Raw genomic sequence first — 24,694 nt, 5'->3', positions numbered from 1 at the left:
CCAACTCTTGGCTTCGTCTCAGGTCGTGATCTCAGGGTCATGAGACTGAGCCCCGAGTTAGCCTATGTGCTCAGCGAGGAGTCTGCTTGTCCCTCTCCCTACTGTCTGCCCCTCCCCATCTACCCATCTCTCCCAAATAAATAAAATCTTAAAAAAAAAAAAAAAGGTTGCATTTTATATAGGCACCTTAGGCAATTGCTTATAGGAGCTTGGAGGTTTATATGAAATAACATCCATGCATCTTTCCCTGGGAGGTCTGTCAGTTTGCCTTTATTTCCTCTTTTACAGGAGAACCTGGAACACACAGACACCACATCCAAAGTCAGTGTCACAGGGTAAATAGGCCTGGGGAGCCATGATTATCACTGCAGTCCTAATACCTGCCCCTCTAAAGTTTTTTTTTTTAATTTTTTTTTAAATTTTTATTTATTTATGATAGTCACAGAGAGAGAGAGAGAGGCAGAGACATATACCTGCCCCTCTAAATACTGAAAAGATCATTAAAAGATCAGGTGCTTAAATTCTATATAGTCTGTGAGCTTCTCCACATATACATCCCACACCCTGAGTTCCCACTGGAGTCAAGATTCTGCCCCCTTCTCCTAGCTGTGGAAACAACCCAGGCTGGAGCCAGAACCAACTTCCCAGCTCAGGAAGATCATTGGCTTAATCTGATGACAATTTAAAAGCTATATAGAAAAGGTGCTTTATCATGGAGTTAGGTAAGATTGGCAAAAACTGGCTTTCCTGTCCTCAGTGATTTGGGGGGGGGGGGTGTCTATTGAGTTTTGGAGGTTTTTTTTGTTTTTGTTTTTGTTTTTTTTTTAGTTTTGGAGGTTTTTTAAGAAAAGAAAAGCTGTATTGTTTTGGCTGCCAAAGTCTTTGAAGATAAACCGTGAAAAATAAAAGTGCAACATCTGATTGCACTCTAGGGCTTTAGAATTTTTTTAATTTTACTTATTTATTCATGAGAGACACACAGAAAGAGAGAGGCAGAGACACAGGCAGAGGGAGAAGCAGGCTCCATGCAGGGAGCCCGACGTGGGACTCGATCCCATGACCCCCAGATCACACCCTGGGCTGGAGGCGGCGCTGAACCGCTGAGCCACCCAGGGATCCCCCCCACCTCCAGTCTTGATGAAGTGCTCTGGAGCTGCCCCGGCGCCTGCAGCCAAGGGACCGGGCACCTTGCTGTCCTCACTATACAGGGCCTGGACCGGAACCCAGGGCTCCCTGGACTTCCTGCAGGACCTAGTTGCCACGGTAGCCACTTCCATTGCTCAAAGCCAGGTGCCAGGTGTGGGAAGTAGGACAGATGCCAGGCAAAGCTGGCCACGAACCTCCCCTGCCCCTGGCTCTAGCTGATAAGTTGGGGTAAGAGAGGAGACAGCCAGGCTGCAGTTGCTTTTGAGACTTTTCTGGGCCATATACTTGGATTTCTTGTCAACCTTCTCCCTCCCTACGTGAATACCCACGCCCCCCAACCAATCACACCCCCCGCCACCTGAACACACATTTTCTCCCCATAACACTCAACAGGATTCGTGGGCTGTTTGAAGGAAATATAGTGGGCATGTGGCTTCAGGGGGGGGACTGTCACAGAGATGTGGATATGCACAGGGGGTAGGAGTGGTGGTGGGATGTCTACAAGGGCTCGTGTGTTGGCCCCAAGACCTTCCAATACAAGAATGTCTCTCCTAAAGTTTCAGGTGGGATGGGTCAATGCCTTTACAGGAGGGTTAGGTTTCTTCTGTGGAAATGCGGTGTGTCCAAACTACCCCATCCCGAACCACCAGTCTGTGTGGCCTGAGCTCTTTGCTACATTCACCCAGCCCCTTCTCAGGGCCAGATCCCACCCTGCCCCTGGGGCGGTCTTGGGTACCCTCAGAGGAGAAGGTGGCTATTGGGCACCAGGGACCCAGGTGACCCTGGTGACCCTGGCTCAGGGTCCCAGGCAGTGGCTCTTCTTCCTCAGATACTCATTGCCTAAATGGTGGGTGAGTCACTAGGAGAATGTTGGGCCCCAGGGCAATGCTCTGTATCCTTTGGGATTACACCAAAGGTAGAGGTAAATTCGTCTTGGGAAAGAGGCCCTGGGGGTGAGGCTAGAAAGTGTGCATGAGGGTTGGGAAGGAGGCACCAGGTCAAACAAGCCCCTGAGGTCCTGCCCAACCTGCTCTCTACCCGGAGACCAAGTCATTTTTGTCTCAGTGGCTTTATGTTATTCTGCTTTTGATAAATGTTCGTTAATGTTGTTAAGGAAAATTATATGCCTTTGTGAAGAAATGTCCCATGCTAGGAATCTGTAGGGCTTTTCTCATTGCCCAGCTGACCTGACACCTGTGGGTTGTTTGCCAGGACGGGCCCTGAACTCTTGGCCATGCGGCTGCCCAGCTTTCAGGGCTCTCCCTCTCCCCCCAAAGGCACATTTTGGGTCAGATGTGGGGCCTCAGATCCTCTAAAGAAGGCTCAAAAAGGGGACCAGTGATAGTGGAGAACACGCCCCATGAGCTCATTTCAAGCCAAGTGAAGGATCTCACAATGACAGTCGTGTGTCTGATGGTGACTCAGGTCATGCATGTGCCAGGCCCTGTGCTCAGCGCTTTGCTAAAGTTACTGTTTCTAATTCTCAAGGGCCAGTCCAAGAGGTGGGTACTCCTGTTATCCCCATTTGACAGTGTGGAACCTGAGGACCAGAGAGTGTGGAGCAGTTTGCGGGAAGTCACCCAGCCTCAAGCCAGGTTTGACTCTGAAGTTCTGAGCTTTTAACCCCCACTGCATCTGCCTCCTGCTCGACAAATGTCCACTGCAGCCCCCCTCCCTGCTCCACGCTGGGGGCTGAGGGACCCCAGATGTCTGGGCAGCCCCCGCCTCCAACCCTGCTTCCTTTCCCTTTATATTAAAGCCTTAAGAGTCAAAATCCCCTCCACTGATGTAGTGTTTCTTCCTGTAGTGAATCTGCTGAAAGAAAGATGGCTCCTGGCTGTGTCCATGTGTTCTCCACAGGAGAATTCTGTAGGGGACAGATTATCAAAATATTTGCTGGCCTTGCTGGGTGTGCTTAGAATTGTTGCCAAGCACTGCTGGGTGTGTGACATGGGAGGTGCTACTGTTCCTCTTGCTTCTGTTTGTATCTGTCTGCTGAGGGGAAATGGGAAGAACCTAATGGAAGTCCTGTTTAGCTTTCTATGAGCCCAGCAGGGGTGCTCAAGTACAGTACAGATGTCAGACAAATAAATAGGTATTTAAGAATTCTCTAGTTGGGAGCATCAGGTGAGATCTGAAATCTGATCTGAGTGAAGTGCAATTAGCACACTCCTGGAGTCTCGAGTGTGCCAAACCCCCAGGGTGTGACATGAGCCCTGGGTCCCAGCCAGGAGATCCAACCTGGCTCTGCCCTTGGAGGTGACAGGAGGGGCAGTGAGGAGAGATGACCTTTGAGAGGCAGGGCTGCATCTAGGATCCAGGCTGTGTGAGTTTGATTGCAAGTCTCCTTCCTAAGAGCTGCGAGACTCTGGGCAACTTCTGTCACCTGTCTGGGTCTCAGTTTCCCCATTCATACTGCGTGCGTGTGTGCGTATGTGTGTGTGTGTGTGTTTGTTAAATGGGTCTCTGTGTAATATCCCTGGAAAGGTCCTTGGCTCTTATATAAAAAGCACTCAGTAAACATCACTATTTTTGTTAGCAGCCCCTTCCTGCTCACATTTTATCAACTAAACTGTGGGTCTTGGCAGTTATTCCCTAAGAGCTGATGCTTTGGTTGAGTGGTGGGTTGAGGAGCTGGCTGGATGGAAAGAAGGCTCTCCCTTGCTGGCTCATATTCCATCAGCTCATGAGTTCCTCTACCCATCTCTCCTGCCCCTCTCAAGGTGCAGCTTTCTTTCTTTTATTTTTTTTAAGATTTTATTTATTTATTCATGAGAGACACACACACACACAGAGAGGCAGAGACACAGGCAGAGGGAGAAGCAGGCTCCATGCAGGGAGACTCGATCCCAGGTCTCCAGGATTAGGCCCTGGGCTGAAGGCGGCGCTAAACCGCTGAGCCACCGGGGCTGCCCAAGGTGAGGCTTTAATACAGTCATTTCACCTGAATAAAAATCCTTGGGTGGGGTGGGGTGGGGTGGGGTGGGGGGGCTGGGGAAGCAAGGAACATAATTGTCCCCTGAGGATGCCCTGGAAGGATGAGCATGAATGGAGAAGGTTGTAGGGAGATTGGCTTCAGTTGCTGAAGCCAAACTCTGCAAGCTTTTTCTGTTCCTTTTCACTATTTTGAGTTTCGCTCTCCCCAAGGGAGATACTTTGCAGGTGACATCGTTTGGGTTAAAACCCCCCATGTGTCTGAGCCAGAAAGACCAGGAAATTCAAATCAGAGCCCTAGAGCTTACCAGCTGGCCAGGGGTGTTTCTTCATCTGTAAAATGGAAAGAATGATACTTGCCTCACGGGGTTGTTGCAGAGTTCAATACAATCGGGTACTTACAGCACAGAACAGGGGCTCAGAAAAGCTAGTTCCACCTCCCCCAGCCTCCCCTCTCCATCTGTGCCTGAGGGTCCTCCACCTGCCCGGCCATCTTCTGTCCCAAGAGGAAAAGGCAGGAGGCAATCCTCAGGTTCCTTTATGTTGTGTGCTGTTAGCTTTCTGAACAAGGCTATAATCTTTCTAGAAGTGCCCCTGGCAGGTTAGAACCTGTGAGCTGTCACCAGGAGTGGATGCTGTTAAGGTGAAGCTATAAATAGGACAGGAATAAAGGGGGAGAAACTCAACAGCCTCTTCTAACTTGGCATTCAGCCACAGGCTGGTGGCCTAGCTCTCCCACTGAGGTCTCACAGGCGGGCTTGGGGACACTGCCTCTCTTTACGGGGTGTCCTTTACCCCATTCAGGAATGAGTCATTAGGGTTTGGGTAACCGGAGCCACATATACTGGCCTCCCCTCCTCCGGCCATGGAGGCCTTGGATGGCCGGGGGTGGCCTAGGAGAGAATGGGATGGGGGTAAAGGAGGTAACGGGGTGGTGTAGGGCATAATCATGGCCCTGGGCAGCATATCAATAGGCTGAGACTCTGAACTTCCACCCAGTAGTGTCCCTGGGGCTCTCAAAGCCCTTGTCATCTTTTGCCAGATCCTGGGTTTCTCTTGCATTCATCTAAGCTTTTCTCACCGCTGCTGCCAATGTCTTCTCCCTCAAGGTCACAGCATTCCCAAATGGTGCCTTTTTGTAATTTAGAACAGGCCCTCTTCTTCCCAGCAAACGCACTTCTGCACCAGGACAAGCAGCTTGGGAAATAAATGGGTGCACAGGCTGGATTTCAGCCTCCATTTCCTCCTTCAGTGGGGAGACCTTTGCAGTGAACAACCTGCACAACTGCACCTGGCAGCCCTATTTTCCATTCTCTGCTTTAATGATCTGGATTGGCCATGCTGCTTCTGCTGCCTCCCCTGAATGTAATGCTCCTACCTCCACTTCCCTTCCCATAGCATGGCCAGCTTTTGATGGGTTACAAAAAGATAGCTTGACACTATCGGCATTTCCAGCCCTTCTTTGGAGGAGTTTGTGACCCATTAGTACTAGGGCTGGGTCAGAGGGCTCTACAAAATCCAGTTCAACAATATTCTTTTTTTTTTTTTTTTTTAATTTGAATGAGAGAGAGAGTGCACGGTATGGGGAGGGAGCAGAGGGACATTGACTCTTAAGCAGGCTCCACACCCTGTGTGTGTGGAGCCCAACTGAGCAGGGACTCAATCTCACGACCGACCCTGAAATCATGACCAGAGCCAAAATTAAAAGTCAGAAATTTAACCGACTGAGCCACCCAGGCGCCCCCACAATACTCTTCCTGATATTATTCAGCAGTCTAGGCCCAGGTGGAGATTTACGCCATCTCCTATAGTAGTGTGAACACCTTGTCCATCCAAGGAGCTCCTACAGAGGCTGAGGGCAGTGTTTCCTTCACCGCTGGTAGTGTACCCTGGAGTTCTGGGGGCTCTAGCATCAGTCTCAGCTCCTGACCATCCCTCCCAGAGGTCTGGCAGGTTGGCTTGGAAATAGCTCTCCTGATAACCTGCTCTGACATCTCCAGCTTCTTGAGGGGGCAGGTATGTGGGTCAGCATCCTCTCTCCCACCTGGACTCCACAAGCACAGTATTCCCTCGCCAGTGACTGGCCCTTAGGGCTCAAGGTGGTCTGAAAACAGGGCATTTTATGACTCCATCTCTCCCTCTCTTTAAACCCACAGTCTGTGCCAGTATATCCGGACCACCTGTTAGACACGAATGGTTCAAAGCCAAGTTTCTGGTAGCTTTGCCAATAGCCAGGAGAGGCCACTCCCTTTGAGGAAGAGATAGAGGTGGGCTGATCCCTGGGTGGTCCTCGTGCTGCACTCTGAAAGGCCGAAGAAGGGGAGAGTTGGCTTCAGACGTATTCATAGGTACGAAGAAGAACCAGCTCTTGGGCACTGCGGGAACAACTAGGGGTGGAGAGAGGCTGTAAACCTGAAAGTAATCCTCAAACTTTCTCCCTAGTTAATAGTTGAATTTGCCCATGTAATGTGGTAAATGCAGGCTGTTAGAGGAACATGTTTGAGGGCACTAACCCAGCTGTGTAGAGCCAGCAAAGAAGTTGTGAGGAATGTGATGCCCGGGCTGGGGGTGGAGGCGGGGTGGGCGGTGCTGGGATGAAGGAAGGGGAAAGCCGAGCAGTGACGTGAGGTGTGGGCTCAGTGAGCGGTTGAGGGGAGCCATCCTAAGCAGTTTGGACCTTAACTTGTGGATGGCAAGAAGTTCTTGAGGGGCTTTTAAGCAGTGGAGAGATGGGCTTGGGCTCCCAATCTAGAAATAGCACTCAGGTGACCGGGTGCAAGACCAATGGCAGAAGGACAGGATCGAAGGGTGGGAGACCAGCCAGGACGTTAAGGAGAGTCCAGGTGACAGAGGAGGAGGAGGAGCTCTACTGGAGAGGAGGGCATGGATTTGAGGGCTATTGAGGAGTTGGTGAGTAGTTGGCTGTGTAGGGGTGGTGATGAAGAGAGACTGGGGCGCAGGATGGCTCCCAGGGTTCCAGCTCAGGCAGCCAGACTGACATACAGAAGTACAAGAGAAGGAAGACTGGCTTTGGGGTGAGTTAGGTTTGGGATGTGCTAATTTTGAGCTGTCTGTGCCACCATCAACATTTAACAGACTGCTTGGACGTGGAACTGAAGTTCAAGAGGCAGGTTGCAGTATAACTATGGAGAACCATGTCTGGAGGTCAGTGTGCTTGGACACTGGAGTACCAGAGGTATGGTCATGGGACAGGAGTAGGGGGCTTTGAGGACTAGCCAGCTCCAGGCTGGGTTCAAAGGAGTGTCTGATAACAAGGGGAGTACAGTCCAGGGTTTCCCAAATGTCTGTTACCATAAGGACACACAGAATCTCCCGGGCTCTGTCTGGATCTCTCCAATCCAGACCTCTAGGAGACGAGCCTGGGAATCTGCATGTCCAAGTTGCCCAGGAGATTCTTAGGATTGGTCAAGCTGGAGAACATTGGTGTCAGGGCGGAGAAGGGGTATTTAGAGAAGAATGGGTAGAGGAAAGGTTTGCAAGACACCCTGCAGAGGAAGCAGTGAGAGATGGGCCAGGTAAAAGGGCCATGAAAAGGGATGGAGAAGATCCGAGCCCCCAGCACTTATTCTCGATGGTGAGCGAGGATTCCCCTCTCTTTCTTATATGACAGAATTGGACCAGATTCAACTTCTGGCCCTGGTAGGGAAGACTGAAGAGCGTGCCCTGGAACACTAGAAGCTGAATCATTTGTGGATGTGGGTTGGGATCATCTCTCCTCTGAATTGTCTCATCTGTAAATAGGAGGGTGGTTGAACATTGGATCAACTCTTCTGCCTCTTTACCTCTTCCTTGTCTGGCTCTTGTCCTGGCGTGTCCCAAGAGCAAATGGCCACAACTTGTCATTGGGTTTCAAAACACAGAAAGGCTCTATTAAGTTACCTCATCTCTGTTTCCAAATAGAGTCCCAGTAAAAAAAAAAAAAAAAAAAAAAAAAAAAGCTAAAAGCCATTCTAAGAAGGAGTTTATACCATCTTCAAAATAACATGGCTTAGATAACCCTCCCAGGACTGGAACGGTTCCTCTTCTCAGCCCTTGTTGATTCAAGCAGGGCACCTCTGGATCCTGGAGCTGGCACCACATAGATACATAAAGTGGGGTCAGCAGCCACCAGTAAGATAACCACCTCCACCCAGCTTGGTATACATCCCTCACCTGAAATTCCACGAGGAGGCGGGTGAGGTTGAAGCAGCCAGGTGTGGAGGGAGAGACCTGGGCTTTAGAATCTCTATTAGATCTATAGTCTAGTCCTCTGATACTTTGTAAACATGTGACCTTGGCAACTTTCCTGATCCTCAATGTTCTCTTCTGCAAAATGGGCATAATATCTACCTCTAGGTGCTACAGTGAGGATTAAACAGGCAAAGCACAGAGTGCTAATAGTAGGTGCTTGAGCAATGAGCCGGGCCTGTCGCTACAGACACTATTGGCTACATTCTGCAGTGAGAGCCCAGAGCAAGAGACCTGAGGTGGGGGGAGAGGGCAGGGGATAAGGGTCCCTAGAGCTACTGTTGACAGTTTGTCCCCAATAGTTAGTCAAATCATTGCAGTCCATGTTCACAGAGGTGTCTTACCTGTCCTTCATTTAGCTTTGCTACCAGAGGCGGTAACAGTATAGTAGTATTTCTGTATAAAGTGCCTCAAGGTCAGGGACTACCTGACCTGCTGTCCCCAGCACCTTGTACTTTGGGGAACACTCTCTAGGTGTTCATTAACAGTATACTCTGAATTAAGAAATAGAAGCCACAAGCCTAATCATCTGGGATATAGTGTCTAAGAAAGGTCGATGTGACTCACTTCAGAATATGCAAGGATTATTCACTAATTTCCTTCCATGTGGCACATTTGTCACCACCTGATCACGCTGTGAGGAAGAGCTCTTCTTATGCCTTCCAAGTTCATGAGCCCCAGGACAGAGACAGACGAGGTCACATGGGGAGCACACAGAGGTTTGAACTTCCTGGAAACTCTGACAACCAAGAAGTTTGCCTCCCACTCTCATTCAGACAGGTCCTTCAGGCGGGAGAGGGTTAGGGCAGCAGCTCAGCCCCTCTAAATCTACAATAGGAAAAAGAGATTTCCCTCAGGCTGCCTGGGGATGACGAGGATGATGACTGGCACATTCCCCTACAGGAAGGCTGCTGAGCCAGGGCAGGGCCTTATGCACAATCACCTGGGAAGCTAGTAAAATGTGGGTGTTGAGTCAGCTGGTTTGGGGTGGAACAGAAATTTGACACTGAGCAGAGATTCAGCATTTCTGACAAGTCCCCCCCAGGGATGGTGAGGCTACTGTTCCCAGGCTCCTGGTGGGGTAGGAAGAGCTCTGAGGATGGAAGGGGTGTTGGGGGCTGGCGCCTGGGACTTCACAGTTTACACCTGTGACCAGTCTATGTGGTTTCCTGCCATGGGGGGAAATTCAAGTGCATGTGGAGGCCCAGACTGTGATCCCCTGACCTACTGGAAACTCCCACCACCCCCCACCTTGTGTCTGAAAGTCTGTTCAAAAGTCCAGTTCACAAATATCTACCAAATGCCCACCAAGTGCCAGGAACTGAGTTAACCCAGCTGACTTGCTTGCTTTCATGCCATTTTCGAGCAACTCAGCCCAAGCTCTTTTGCTCACTCTGAGAAGCAGGAGCTCACACTGGGAAGTGATATAGGTAGTGGAGTCAGGAAGTCCAGTTGAGAGGCCTCCACATCTTAGCTATGTGAATTTGGCTGGTTACTCGGCCTCTGTTTTCTCATCTATGAAAAGGCTTGATCTTCACTTGTCTGGGTTGCCGAAGGGATTAACCAAGATGATGTGTGTAAAGCTTAGTCTAGTGCTGGTGAAAACATAGATACGGATTTTAATTCAAGCTGTGTTTCCTCCCTTGGAACCTCTGGCTCTGCCCCTCACTGCAGATACCTATACTAATTCTAGGGGCACTTGACAGTGTCCTTACCTTTTGGTAATCTTGGTACTCTCAAGAGGGCCATTCAAGAGTTCCAAATAGTCATCACCCAAGAGGAGTGCCCCATACCAACTCGTGGATGGAGGGGTTCATGTGAGGAAGGAAACAGAGAGGAAAGGACCAAGCTGATGACCTCCCCCAACCCTCCACCTTGCTATCCCAGCTGCCCTTTCACTGGGGTATTGAGGTGTGTGGCAAGCATTTCATGGTAGATGATGTAGTACTGCAGATATGGCTTACAGTAAATAATGTATTTAAAAAAAATCAGGGGCAGACACAAGATTGCTCTATCACAACATCACTTTCATGCCCTTGCATTCCAAAGGGCTTTTTAGGGATCTCTGGGTGGCTCAGCGGTTTAGCACCTGCCTTCGGCCCAAGGCGTAATCCCGGTGTTCCGGGATCGAGTCTCACATCAGGCTCTCTGCATGGAGCCTGCTTCTCCCTCTGCCTGTGTCTCTGCCTCTCTTTCTCTCTGTGTCTCTCATGAATAAATAAAATCTTTAAAAAAACAAACAAACAAAAAAAACCAAAAGAAAAAAAAAAAACAAAGGGCTTTTTAAATTTAAATTTTAACTGTTCATCATGGCATTTTTCTTTTTTAAGATTTTATTTTATTTATTTGAGAGAGAGAGAGAGACAGAGAGCGGGGGGAGAAGCAGAGGGCGAGGAAGAGAGTCAGACTCTGCTAAACATGATGCCTGCATGGGACTCGATCTCAGGATGTTGAGATCATGACCTGAGTCGACATCAAAAGTGGACACCCCCAACGGGGCATTTTTCAAGCATACACAAAAGTAAAGAAAATAGTGTAACAAATCCCAGCTTTAATTCACGTTTTGGCCAACAAATGGTGTCTTGCGTGAAAAAGAAAGTTGTGCGATCATGCCCCGGGATTGCACACCCCTGGCACTCACCTAGGAGTGAGTTATACAATATTCATGTCTTGTTGGAAAAAAGGCTGAGAGCCCCCCCCCCCCAGGAAATGGTAATAACCCCCCACCTGGCAGGGATGGAGCCCAAAAAACTGGTGGTGTGGTTGGAGCCTCACAAACAGAACCGCCTTCTTGGCTCCCTCCTGACCCTGCACATTCTGGAGTGGAAAATGAGGAAATATGGGGTGGAGCCAAGAGGTTGCTAAGCTGGGAGCAACGGGCAAGGCTCTACTCTGTAGGCTCCTCCACCGCCTGCCAGCAGCTACCTGCCTGCTGAGGTCACCGGTGTCCTCCAGGATCGTGTGTGTCCTGTTTTGTGGAAAGATGATTGCTGTAAAGATAAGTACCATAAGCAGCTAAGAGAAAGGGATGGTGTAATCTAACCCTGGCTGTGTGGACCCCAGAGGGAGGGGTCGGTCCCCCTTGTCAGGGAATCCACAGCTCTGATGTGTGGAGGAGACCATTGTTCCCACTGATAGATCACTTCCCCCAGAGGCAAGATCATACTGTCATTGTTGCTGCAGTGGTGTCCCTCTGAGAGGCTGTGGTCATCGTTTCTCAGCCACGACACCCAGACACTGACTCAAGCAACGAAGGGGTGAGGAAAAAGGAGTGAATGTGGAATGAGCAAATCTACATTTCAGTCCTAGCTCTGTTGTTTAATGGGTTTGGTTCCCTTGTTCTGTGATTTAATTTGCCCTTGGGCAAACCCCTAAACCTCACTACCCTCTTTCAAACAAATGAGGAGGATGATATTTTACCCCAGGATGATTTAAAAACCCATGTGAGTATTATTAATTTTATTTTCTTAACCGCCCTGGCTTCAGGCAAAACCGTGCAAAAGGTGGAGGGTTAATTTAGCACTTCCCACGTCTGCATCTGAACCAATTCCCCCTTATTCTCAAGTCCCCCTTCTCTGCTTATCCCCGAAGCACCAGATGCTTCCAGACAGCCAGCCAATCAAGAAAACAGCCAATTAAGTTAATATTCACTAAAGGACTGGTAATTTAATCTCAGTACAGGACATAATCTATATTTAACAAGTGCTCACTAAGTGCTGGGTTTCGTGCGGTTCTCGCAGTCTCATGAGCTATGAGACTATCATCCCCATTTTACAGATGGGGAAACTGACATAGAAGTAAGACATTTGCTATGAATCATGTAGCTGATCAGCAAAAATTGAGATTCAATTGCAGATATGTCTGACTCTAAAAGCAGTGCAATTTGTTTGTTTAATTTTTTTTTTCTATGATACTATAATCTTGTGATTCAGAGCACAAGCCTGAGCCAGATGGCCCGGGTTCAAAGCTCAGTGCCTTTTCATATTGCTGTGTGATCTGGAGATCATGTCCTTATCCACACAAAGGGATAATAATAGTGCCGCCTCATAAGATTATTGCTGAAATTAAATGAGTTAATACACATAAAGCTCTTAGAATGGTACCTGGCGCATAGTAAGTGGTGTGTAAATTATCATTAATGATGGAAGCAGTCAGTGCTCAAGGAAAAAATTTGAACAGTTTAGAATAACGTAAAGGAAAAAGCAAAGTCGCCCCCTGCTCACCTGTCAATTTCACCTCTCAGTTTTATGTGAGAAAATTCTTTCAGTGGCGCCTGAGTGGCACAATCAGTTAAGTGTCCGGCTCTTCAATTCAGCTCAGGTTGTGATCTCAGGGTCCTGAGATTGAGCCTTGCCTCTGGCTCCATGCTCAGTGCAGAGTCTGCTTAAGACTTTCTCTCCCTTTCCCTCTGCCCCTCCCTGCTCAATAAATAAATCTTAAAAAAGAAAAATTCTTTTACACATTTTGTACATGTAGACACATAATCCCACACAAATATATAAGCTTGTTATTCCTACATTTATGGAGCAATTTGTTTTTTTCAGTTAGTGATATTTCAGATACCTTTCTGTATCAGTTCCTATAGAATTACATCATTCTTATCAGTTGCACAGTGTGTGCCATAGACGAGATGCGCTGTAATTTAGTCATCTTTCTGCAGATAAGCACTTGTTAAACTGTGAACAGTGCTGCCATGAATATCTTAGTGTGTACAGGTGAGTATTCTGCAGGACAGGTTCCTAGAGGTAGAGTTGTGGGGGCAAAGGACACATTGGAAGCCAATGTTCTATTACGTCATCCATTAAGGATTAACATTGTTTTACCGAACAGAAGACTGTAGAGAGAAGTTGGTCCCTAACACAAAGAAATGAGCAGCTAATCATGGAATTTGAAGTGATAACATTGTTAGGAAGATTTTTTTTTTTTTTTCAAGATGGTGAGTGAGTCCTAACCAACATCCCACAAACCATTCTATTAGGCTGAAATCCATTTATCTGGGAAGCCAGATAAGAAGCCAGTTATCAAAGATTGAATTAGTCCATCTAAACAAGTCAGGTTTTTCTTTCAGTCTGACTCCTCCCGTTTAGGGGAACTGGCAGGCTTCATGTTCCCTTCATTCCTTCAACTTTCTAGGTTCCTTCTGCTGCACTAGACAATGCTGGCAGGGCTCCACCCCCCCCACCCCCACCCCCATGCTGGGGCAACTTGCAGCATCTAAACTGAGCCCCTTCCCAGCATAATTCAAGATGGCAGCCAAATGGCCATTGTACTGGGTTTTACATGCATGTGTTTCCTCTTTCTTCATTTCCATATGAAGCATTTCTTTTCCCAAACTCCTCCTTCTCCTTTATTTCACCAGCATCAATAGTCCTTTCAACTCTCCCTTCTCTGTTCCATAGCACAGGGGGCCTCTGCTGAGCCAGTGCTTCTCTTACTCTGTGTCTGTGCTTTGCTATCTGATGACATACTCCGCTTCCTGTCTCCCCGGGCTAGTGATGCTTTCCATAATGTAGGGCCTAATGAATTCTAGTGACATTTTAAAAAAGATTTTATTTATTTGTTTGAGAGAGAGCATGAGATAGCATGAGCAGGGAGGAGGGGCCAAGAGAGAGGAACAAGTAGACTCCTCACTGAGCAGGGAGCCGGATGCAGGGTTTGATCCCAAGACCCCAGGATCATGACCTGAGCCAAAGGCAGTTGCTTGAGCAACTCAGCCACCCAAGTGCCCTTCTAAGTGACATTTTTAATAATAAAAATAATACGTGTTTACTGGAAAAGAACAACTTGAAAAGGAGAGCTTTGTAAATGAGGACATTCAAATCATCTGGAATTTCATAATTATCCAGAGATATTCTGGTATATTCTCTTTTGATTGTTAAATACATTGAGAAGCTTATTCGTGCAAAGCTGGTCATCAAATAAAGAAAGTATCTGGGAACAAATGTCCAAAGTCTGGTGATGAGGCAAGTCCTGAAACAGGTAGTTCAAATGTAGACCATCAGGTTGAGGTATCCCTTGTATAGAAAATGAGCCTCTGTTGTCAATAACTGCATCTCTTTTTCACTCACTCACTCATTCAGTAAGTATTTGAGAGTCTTTCCAGGCATGATCCTCCTCCAGTACTTCTCTAGCCAATATAACTGAGTTGGCAGCCATCACACCTTTTGGAAGCTGGGTTGACTTCCCTGCTCAGTAGACTGGGGATTTCCGTGACACCAAGTCCATGGCTAACTCTTCACGGAGCAGGAACCTTGACCGTATGGTTTCTGAAAATACCGCAATGCTTGTTGCTCTGGTGCATGTCAGAGATGCCACCTCTTTGTGTCAGTGGCTTATTATATAGAACTTCAGGGGATTTTGTCTCTCTGTCTGCAGTTGTTCAAGTTCAGATTTTCTCTTTGGCCTTCAGTTATAGCTTAAACATCTGTTGTTCCTTATTGTTACCACTTAGGGCTGGGCAAAGCTGAAATTTTAGGAGTTCTTTTTCCTTAAAGTACATTTTGTCCAATGCCTGCCCCAGCTGCCTTGTAACTAGTGATGTCCTGGAGTGGAGAGAGTTCAACAAACTACTTTGTGGCAGGAAGGGATCAACTTTAGGTTGAGTGCTCCCCGACAAAGCCTCTTGCACTGTCCAGAAGACATCACTTCCATATCACTGGTAGTGTTGTCCCTTCATGTGGCCCTTTGGCCCTGGGTTTTATTGTTTAAACATTAATGTGGAAGCTGGGTGTACCCTTGAAGAAATTTGAATCCTAAATTATTTATGGCACAGCCCATGTCCATGGCATTACATTTATTTTGCTTATAAGGGAACTTTACCATTAGTTCAAAGATGAAAGGACAAAGGGTCTAGGGGTCTGGAGTTCATTCATTCATTCAATAAATATGTACTGATTACCGGTGATGCTCCATGTCCCAAACTGGGGACAAAACAAAAGTAAAGCCAGACATGGATCTTAGAGTCTAGAAAGCAGCAGACATTAAACAGAAATAACAAAAATAAATCATTAAAAAATAAATATGTAACTATGAACTGTGACCAATGCCAAGAAGGAGAGGAGGCTACAAGGCACATATTGATGGAAGAACTGTTCTGCATTTAGAACATCTTAACTGCGGTTGGTGATTTAATGTCAGGGTGCCTCAGTCTTCCTATCAGTAAAATAGGTATACTACTACCCTCTTTGACTCACAGACTTTAAGGGAAGAGTGATCATGTACATGAAACGTTTTGAAAAACGCTCAGTGAACCTGAAAGTGGTCATGTTGCTCTCTAGCCTCTTCTACATCTGTCATCAAGTCAGGCATTACTCAGGCTCCTGGATTGCAGACCTTTGATCATTTTCCTTCACCTGCTAGGCACCTGGGGTCAGATAGACCTGGAGTTAGCCTTGGTTCTGCTACCTACATCCAGTGTGAATTTGGGTAAGTTACTTAGCTACTAAAATACACTTTTCATATTGGTGAAATGAGGCAATAATAGTACCAGCTTGTGGCTTAAGGCTTGTAAAGCACTTAGCATAGTACTTGGCTTGTTACTCCTAACCCAATTGTAGCTACTGTTATTGTCATTGTCATCATTGGTAATTATTAATTCTTGACAATTATTTCTTGGTAGTAGCTTTGGTTTTTTTGGTCCTTCCATTCCCCCTGTCACCAGCCTGGTCAAGGGCCTTGTCATGTGACAATTGCCATAGTCTTCTCATCAATATCCTGCTGTCACTCCTCTGGTTCATTCTGCATGGTTTCCAGAATGAGCTTCCTAAGATAACAGTGATTTGTATATATCACTTCTTTTCTTTAATATTGTCATTGAAAAAAAATTTACAGCTCATACTACAAAGAATTCAGCTTCCTAACATGGAATGAGATCCTAGAACATTGATCATAAAAAGATCTACAGATGGACAGAAAAGTGGAAGCACAAATTATAAAAGGGAAAAATAAATGGCCACTAAACATGAAAAGATGAGCAGCCTCACTTATTGTAAAAGAAATGCAAATTAAAATTGCACTAAAATTCACATTTTACTCGTCAGGTTGACAAAAATTCAAAAGTTTAATAATAAGGCCTTCTGCCCAGCAAATGAGGAAAATAGACATTTTCTTATATTGCTGGGAGGTATAAATTGGTACAGTCCCAATGGAAGGCAATTTGGCATTGCAAAATTGCAAAAGCATATACCCTTTGATTAAGCAATTTTACCTCTGGAAATTTTACTTTTTTTTTTTTTTAAAGATTTCATTTGTTTATTCATGAGAGACACACACACAGAGAAAGAGAGAAAGAGAGAGAAAGAGAGAGAGAGAGGCAGAGACATAAACAGAGGAGAAGCAGGCTCCACACAGGGAGCCCGATGCGGGACTCGATTCCGGGACCCCAGGATCATGCCCTGGGCCAAAGGCAGTCACCAAACCGCTGAGCCACCCAGGCACCCCGGAAATTTATCTTATAGATATATTTGCCCATATCAATGGTGTATATGCAACATTATTCATTGCAGTATTGTTTGTAATAGGAAAGGATTGGAAACAAATGTCATGAACAGGGCATGGATTGAGCAAATTATGGCACATCTCTTCAAAAGAATACCATTATGGGAAAATCTCCAAGATATACTGTTAAGTGAAAAAAAAAAAAAAGCAAAGTGTGGGTATAGTATGTTACTTTCTGTGCAAGGGTTGGGGATAACATACACACACTTAGAGAAACTCTGCTAGGCATATGTGATATTAATAGCAGTTTTTCCTATGAGGGGAGGGGGACTGGGCAGATGAGAGAGCGGAGAGGAGGAATTTTCACTCTATATCATTATATGTATTTCTCAATATTACCTAATCAGAAAATTAAGATTGATCCTTGAACAATGCAATTCTGACCCCAGTGCTGTTGAAAATGTGCATATAATTTTTGACTCTCCAAATACTTAGCTACTAATAACCTATGGTTGACTGGAAGCCTTACTTTACAAAGACAGTCAGTTAACACATATTTTGTATGTTACATGTATTATATACTGTATTGTTACAATAAAGTAAGCCAGAGAAAGCCGGCGGGCTGGCGGACAAAAAAAAAAAAAAGTAAGCCGGAGAAAAGAAAATAGTATTGAGAAAATCTGGAGAAAGAGAAAATATAGTACACTCCTACATATATATATTTATATATCCTCATATAAAGTGGACCTGTGCAGTTCAAACCCATGTTACTCAAGGGTCAACTGTATATTAAGAATAGTATAATCCATCCATTAATGAATTGAGCACCTGCAATGGCTAGGCACTGAAGATACGAGTATTAAGGTAGTTGTGTGATGGAAAGACCACTAAACTTGAAGTTAAAACACCTGATTCAAATTCTGACTCTGAGGCTCACTAGCTATGGATCTTGGCACACATTAGGCATGCACAAATATTTGTTGAATGAATTTATGGTAGAAATTACTTAAACTTTCTGAATCTGTTTTCTCCCATATAAATGGGGCTAAAGATGGGCAGCCCAGGTGGCTCAGTGGTTTAGTGCCGCCTTCATTCAACCCAGGGCATGATCCTAGAGACCCAGGATTGAGTCCCACGTCAGGCTCCCTGCATGGAGCCTGCTTCTCCCTCTGCCTGTGTCTCTGCCTCTCTCTCTTTCTCTCTGTATGTCTCTCATGAATAAATAAATTAAATCTTAAAAAAAAAAAAAGATGCTTCCTATCTCACAGGGGTGTTGTGAAGACATAGAATGTGTCATGAATTAGAGTATAGTTAATGATAACTGCTATAAGCCAGGCACTTTCATATTTATTATTTTATTATTTCCTCGACTCCTCACATGCGTTCATTCACTCACTCATGAGGAAATGGAGGACTGAAAGGAACAGTGACTTGCCCAAGGCCTCTCTGTATGTCACAAGGCAGGGAAGATCAAAACCAACCCTCAAAAACACCTATGAGGAAAATGTAGAAACTCATTCTTAAGGATGCTGCACTTAGAATCTTACAGACTTGCCAATAGTTCTTTCTTAAAGGGCTGGAAATGACATAAAATATACCCAACATAAGTGTCTGAGTAGCTCAGTCGGTTAGGCTTCTTATTCTTGATTTAGGCCCGGGCCATGATCTCAGGGTCATGAGATTCAGCCCGTGCTCATGCTGAGCATGGAGCCTGCTCAAGATTCTCTCTCCTCCCTCTGTCCCTCCCCCCCCCCCCCCCAAAAAACAATATCCAACATGGCTCAATTTTTAGAACTTTTTAAAAATTTATTTATTTATTTATTCATGAGGGAGAGAGAGATGCAGAGACATAGGCAGAGGGAGAAGCAGGCTCCCTGCAGGGAGCTCAATGCCCAAGACCCCGGGATCAAGACCTGAGCCAAAGGCAGACACTCAATCACTATGCCACCCAGGTGCCCCTAAAACATTTTTATTGGAGTAGAACATACAAGGAGAGCCGTGAACAAACCAATTAGTTTTTATAAAATGAAGGACAGTTAATTTTTATAAAATAGATACATCTATATAATAACCAGCACCTGGATGAAGAAATAGACTACTAGCATCTGGAGCCCCCTCTGGGCTCCCTTTCCCTCACTACCCAATCCTCAAGATAACACTATCTTTACCTTTAAAATCATAGATATGTTTAGACTGTTTTTGGAATTCACGAAAATGAAAGTATATAGTATGTATCCATTTCTGTTCAGGTTCTTTCACTCAACATCATATTTGTGACAGTCCTGCATCTTGTTGAATATAGAAGTTGTTATTATTGTATAGTATTATCCTGAGTTTATATCTCTCCCACTGTTGGACACTTAGGTGGTTTCTTGGGGGCTGTTATAGAGAGAGATGCTATAAAGATTGTTGAACACGTCTTTGGTGAATATGTGCGTACATCTCTGTGGAGTAGACAAGATACCCAAGGATGGAATTGGCCGGGTCACAGGCTACATGTTAATTTAGCTTTGGTAGACAATGTCCAACCGATCTGTAAAGTGTAGTTGGAAGTTCTCTAATTTTGGCCATTCTGGTGGGTGTGAAGTGAAACATTCACTTCAGTTTTCATTTCTGGGATGATTAGTAATTGAGAAACTTTTCATATGTTTATTGTTTGGTCTTAAGAAATGCCTGGTTAATCCCCTTCTGAGAAATGTTGTTCAAATAAATATTCTACTTATTTTCAGTCAGACATTCTGCCCTTTTCTTATTGGTCTGTAAGCATTCTTTATAGAGTCTGTATGCAAGTTCCTTATTGGACACATGTGTTGCAATGATCTTTTCTTCCTTTGGGGCCTGACTTTTCACTAATGGTGTCTTCCGAGGACCAGGAGGTCTTACTTTTAATGTTGTCCAATGAGCAGTTTTTCCCTTTAATAGTTAGCACCTGATGCGTTTAAGGAGTCTTTGCCTACCTCAAGGGCATGAAGATGTATTTTTTTTAATTTTTACTTTGGATAGTTTTATTGTTTTTATCTTTCACATTTAGATTTAAAATCCATCTGGAATTTGTTCTGTTGACATGGTTTGAGGTAGGGGTCAAGATTCTTCCTTTTTCTGCATGTGGGTTTGTGGGTTTGAGGGTTTGATCCAGCATCATTTACCGAAAAGACATACAGTCTTTTCTCTATGCATCACGGTGGCATCTTTGACACGAACTGTGACCATTTAATGTAGTTCAGCTTCTGGCCTCTCCATTCTTTTGGTCAGTTTGTCTATCCTCGTTGCCAATTACTATGTCTGTAGCTTTATAACAGGCCTTGCTAGCTGAGCCTGTAGGACCTCTCCAGTTGGCTCCCCTCTCCCACCCCCTAAGCCACCTAGTAGTGAAATGCCCATTCCAGTCGCTACTTGGCTTTCAACTTGTCCAGGTGGGTGTGATGGCTTGGCCTGCTCCACGGCTCGGGAATCTGTGGTTACCTGGAGCTTTGTCTCCCTCCCCGAAGCCCTTTAAACTGCGGCCCAGCTAGGTGGTCCGCGGACAGTGAGGCGGGTTAAGCCTCGCGGGGAAGGGGGGGAGCGGCGGGGCAGGGCTGCCCCGAGAGGGGCGCGGCGGGGGGCAGCGGCCACCCCGCACTTCCAGGCCGGCTCCCCGGGCAGCGGCGAGGAGCCCCGGGCTCCGAATCCCGGGCGGAGGGGGCCGGGCGAGGTCGCGGCATGTAAATGTGGGGGGGGGGGGGTCGGCGAGGCGGCGCGAACCGGCAGCCGGGGTGGGGCCGCGACGCCGCGAGTCGCCAGCTGGGGGCCGGAGCGCAGAGCCGCGCCTGCAGCCGCGCGGGCGGGACCTGCCGGAGCCGCGGAGCCGCGGAGCCGCGCCCCGACCATGAGCGGCCGCGGCCCGGGGAGCAGCGCCTGCAGCCGGGAGCCCGGGCGCGCCGCGCCGCGCGGGGAGGTGAGTGCCCGCCCCCGCCCCCGCCCCGCATCCCGCGCCCCCGCATCCCGCGCGGGGCGCCCCGGCCTTGCCCTCCTCCGGCAAGACCCGCTCGGGGGGAGGTTTGCTGGAGAAAGTTAGGACTCTCTGCCCCTGCCCCCGGCAGAGCTGGCGTTGGGGGCGCGAGTGGCACAAGTGGGGACCCGCCGGGACTCCCCGGAGGCGGCGTTCGGCGAGCATCTCTGCTCGTGGCCCTCGAGCCGCACCTTCCCGGGCGCTGGTGTCCCCCGCGCGCCCCGGCTGCATCCCGGCCCCATCCCGGCCGGGGCCGGGCCCTCTCTGCGGGGGGCCGGGGGTGCGGGCCCTGGGGGCTCCGCTGGAAGCCCTGGGCTGGGAGGAGGCGAGCCTCTCCACTAATCTCCTGGAAAGTTTGCAAAGAAAGAGAAGGAGCTTGCCCAGTAACTGTTGACAACATCCCCCTCCCTCGCTCTCCCTTTGTTGAGAAAGAATGAATAGTTTGGTTGTGTTGCTCCCTCGGCGTCGGGGAGGGGAAGGGAGGGACGGTGGACGCGCCGGGAAGAGGCTCCATCTCAGCCCTCCCCCCACCCCCACCCCCATCCCCATGCCCCCTACCTCCACTCCCATCCCCCCTACCCCCCTCCGGGGCAGCGGGTGCCGCCACTTTAAAAGTTTGATCAGGTGCAGACACTTGTCTGGGCGGTGGAGTGGGCTCCGAGGCAACTGGCAAGGCCAAGTGTTCCGGGGGCAGCACGGTGGGTCGTGGCTGGGGTGGAAAAATCCTGATTTGGGTGTTAACTTGCTCGAAGAAAAGTGCAAAGGGGCAAGAGCGTTTGACTAACCTCGCGTGTGCTTTCGCCTCAAGCCATTAGCTGGGATAGAAAGTGGAGCCAAGCGTTTGAGATTCTTTTAAACCTTGACTCTTATCTCCCAAGGCTACGCAGATCTGTCCAAGGAAAATATATTGGCGGAGGGAAGGTCAGTCGGGGCGGATGATCTCCCGCATGCTGCCAAGGACGGAGGCGGGAGGAAGGGGAGGCCTGGTTGCTGGCAGAGGGGGCTCGGTAGAGCCTCCGGACAGGCACTGCCCGGTCAGGAGTGCAGAAGCCACAGGCCGAGAGGTTGCACGGCAGTGTCCCCCCTGGACACTGTACCCCATACAGTGTAAAAGGCTTGCCCCCCGCCAGGAGCTCCCTCACCTCCTTGACTCCAGCTTTCTCTAAACCTGCTGAGAAGCCTGGCATTTCCAGGATGACTAACCGAGATCTCAATCTCCTATTCATGTAGAAAGGACTACTTGTCAAATGAATGCTAAGCTTAAGAACTTTATCATATAAATTCTTTGTCGTGTCGCTTAAAACACAATCCATGGAAGACTTATTCATACTTCAGTCACTTGGCTAGATTTCATAAGTTTACTTCGAAAATAGGGGTACTCTTAAAAAAAAAAGAAAATAGGGGTACTCTTAATTTCTAAACTGGAGAAAAAAACATCCTAAGTGTGAAACCATTTTTTTTTTTCTTTTTTAATGCGTGGCAGTTCTATCTTCCTGTCTGACTCTGCAGAGAGGTTATAAAACTACATATCCAAATGAAAAATTCTCTGTTGTGGCCCTTACTGGGCAGCTGAGGCAGTTACATTTCCAGAGTTTAAAATATGATAGAAAGTGTTTTTTTTTAAATAAAGATTTTACTAATTTTTCATGAGAGACACAGAGAGAGATGCAGAGAGACAGGCAGAGGGAGAAGCAGGCTTCCTGCAGGGAGCCCAATGTGGGACTCAATCCCAGGACCCCAGGATCACGCCCTGAGCCCAAGGCAGACGCTCAACCACTGAGCCACTCAGGTGCCCCTGATAGAAAGTTTTTCATGCCTACATCAGGTGACTATAAGTTTAACTTGGAAATAGCCCATTTTAGAAATAAACTGGAAAGATCCAGACGAGGGGTGTGCCTTTCCCTGCCTTGGCTTGCACGATCGTCAGTTTCTCCCGGACAACTTTGCCAAGCAAGCAAATTGGGCTGCTCTTCATGAGCCCTTCAAAGCACAGTCATTGAGGAGAATCAGGAAGGTAGCACAGACGTTGGAAGTTTGACTGTTATCCTTATTGAGGTTTCAGCTCTCGGAACATTCACAAAGGTCTCAATTTTTCACATCAAGATATAGAATCTTTGACCTTTGTATATATTTCAAGGTCTGGAATTAGACCGAGTCAGGGTACGGTGTCTGTTTACCTGCATAGTAGAGACAGGTGACGTCAGATGGCCAAAGTCTCACCTGGGCTTTTCTTTTCTTTCTTTTTTTTTTTTTTTTTAATTTTATTTTAATTTATTTTTATTTATTTTTATTTTTATTTTTATTTTTTTTTGGGCTTTTCTTTTAAAGACTGCGTATAGGCCCTGTCGGTGTGCCTGTGTCTGTGTGTGTGCGTGCCCTACCTGGTTTGGTGTGTTTGTCTATTGCTCTGAATTAAAACATTTACCTCTTCATCCTTCCTGGCTGTGGTCTTTCCCAGAAGCAGTGACTCCTTTTGTGAGCTCTCTTTGTAATAGGGATACAAGGATAAGCAAGACAGATCTGGTCCCTGACCTGCTTGGAGGAGACCTGCTATTTATTGAGTGCTTGCCATGTGGCAAGGGCTTCCCATATACAGTTGCATTTACTTTTCAGGTCACCCCCGTGAAAGATTTTTTTTTTTAAGATTTTAAAAGTTTATTCATGAGAGACACAGAGACATAGGCAGAGGGAGAAGCAGGCTCCCTGCAAGGAGCCTGGTGTGGGACTCGATCCCAGGACCTGGGGATCATGACCGGAGCCAAAGGCTCAACCACTGAGCCATCCAGGTGCCCCCGAAAGAGGTATTTTTAACACATTTTTTACAAATGAGAAACTGTCAGAGAGGTTGAGTAACTTGTTTCAGGCCATACAGCTAGTAAGGAAATGGCAGAGTGGGGGGTTTGACTATCTTACTTTAAAGCTTATCTTCTGAGTCATGCCATGTTTGATTTAAAAAACAACAACCTCATAGTACATAAGAAGTACATAATGGCTAGGAACATTGAGACAGAAGCATCTCCAAGCAGAGGAAAACTGGGGGCCAGGAAGTGGGGATTTGGGGTTAGTCTTCACCATGCTTTTCTAACCATGTAGTCCCACCTCAGGGCCTTTGATTTGCTCTGTCCCCTGCCTGGAACTTCCTTTCTATCTTCTCTTGACTGGTTCTCTTTTCTCAGGAATCTATTCAGAGAAGCCCTCCCATACCACCCTCATCTAAAATAACTCTCCGTCCCAGCCAGTGTCTTCTATCATTTCATCCTTAGGACACTGATGCTGAGACATTACCTAGTTTGTTTTCTTGTCTGTGTTGACAGGGATACCTCCCCCTCCGCCCCAGCCTACCCCATCATGATGGAGGCTCCCTGAGAGCAGGACCTTGTCTGGTTCATTATGTCCTCATTCCTGGTGCATTGTAAGCCCTGAGACAATATATATTGAATGAATGAACATTTACCTCCCTTATCTGGAAAAACGAAGAGGCTCCATTCTCTGAGATCCTACCTATATATAATACTCTTGAGATTTGCCTAATGGAGTCAAATGTGGTAACTGGCTTTGCTCTCAAAATGAAAGGTAGTTAAAAAAATAAAAAATTAAAGGTACTTGGGCGCCTGGGTGGCTCAGTCGGTTAAGCATCTGCCTTTGGCTCATGTTGTGATCCCCAGGTCCTGGGATCCAGCCTCAAGTCAGGCTCCCTCCTCTGTGGGGAGTCTGCTTCTCCTCCCTGTGCTTCTTCCAGCTCCCATCCCCTGCTCATGCTCTCTCTCTCAAATAAAATCTTAAAAAAAAAAAAAAAAAGTGCTTACCTTGAACCTAGATTCCAGCTACACATCATGTACTTCCATCTGTTGGATTTGCCATAGGTTTCTGGAGTCTGGAAAAAATAAAAGCAAATAAAACTTAAGTAGGAACTACAGGGACCCAGAAGGTTGTAATTGAGTT

The 24,694-nt window shown here is 47.0% G+C and overlaps 1 protein-coding gene across 3 annotated transcripts in view; it reads left to right on the top strand.

Annotated features, from left to right (window-relative positions):
- The window catches only part of BCAR3 (BCAR3 adaptor protein, NSP family member), a 156,163-nt gene that overhangs the window by 21,643 nt on the left and 109,826 nt on the right, over window positions 1–24,694 (top strand). Inside the window, exon 1 of one of the 3 annotated variants that reach the window (XM_072834565.1) lies at window positions 20,576–20,698. The exons of the other annotated variants lie outside the window; for them this stretch is intronic. The gene's annotated coding sequence lies outside the window, so the exon portion shown is untranslated. Of the gene's footprint in view, window positions 1–20,575; window positions 20,699–24,694 lie in introns of those variants that run through there. 3 annotated transcript variants of the gene reach the window in all.

The sequence above is a fragment of the Canis lupus genome, chromosome 8 (assembly GCF_048164855.1).
Source record: "Canis lupus baileyi chromosome 8, mCanLup2.hap1, whole genome shotgun sequence".
Classification (NCBI taxonomy): domain Eukaryota; kingdom Metazoa; phylum Chordata; class Mammalia; order Carnivora; family Canidae; genus Canis; species Canis lupus.
The sequence above is the reverse complement of the archived record's forward strand: the minus strand, read 5'-3'. Positions and strand labels throughout refer to the sequence as shown.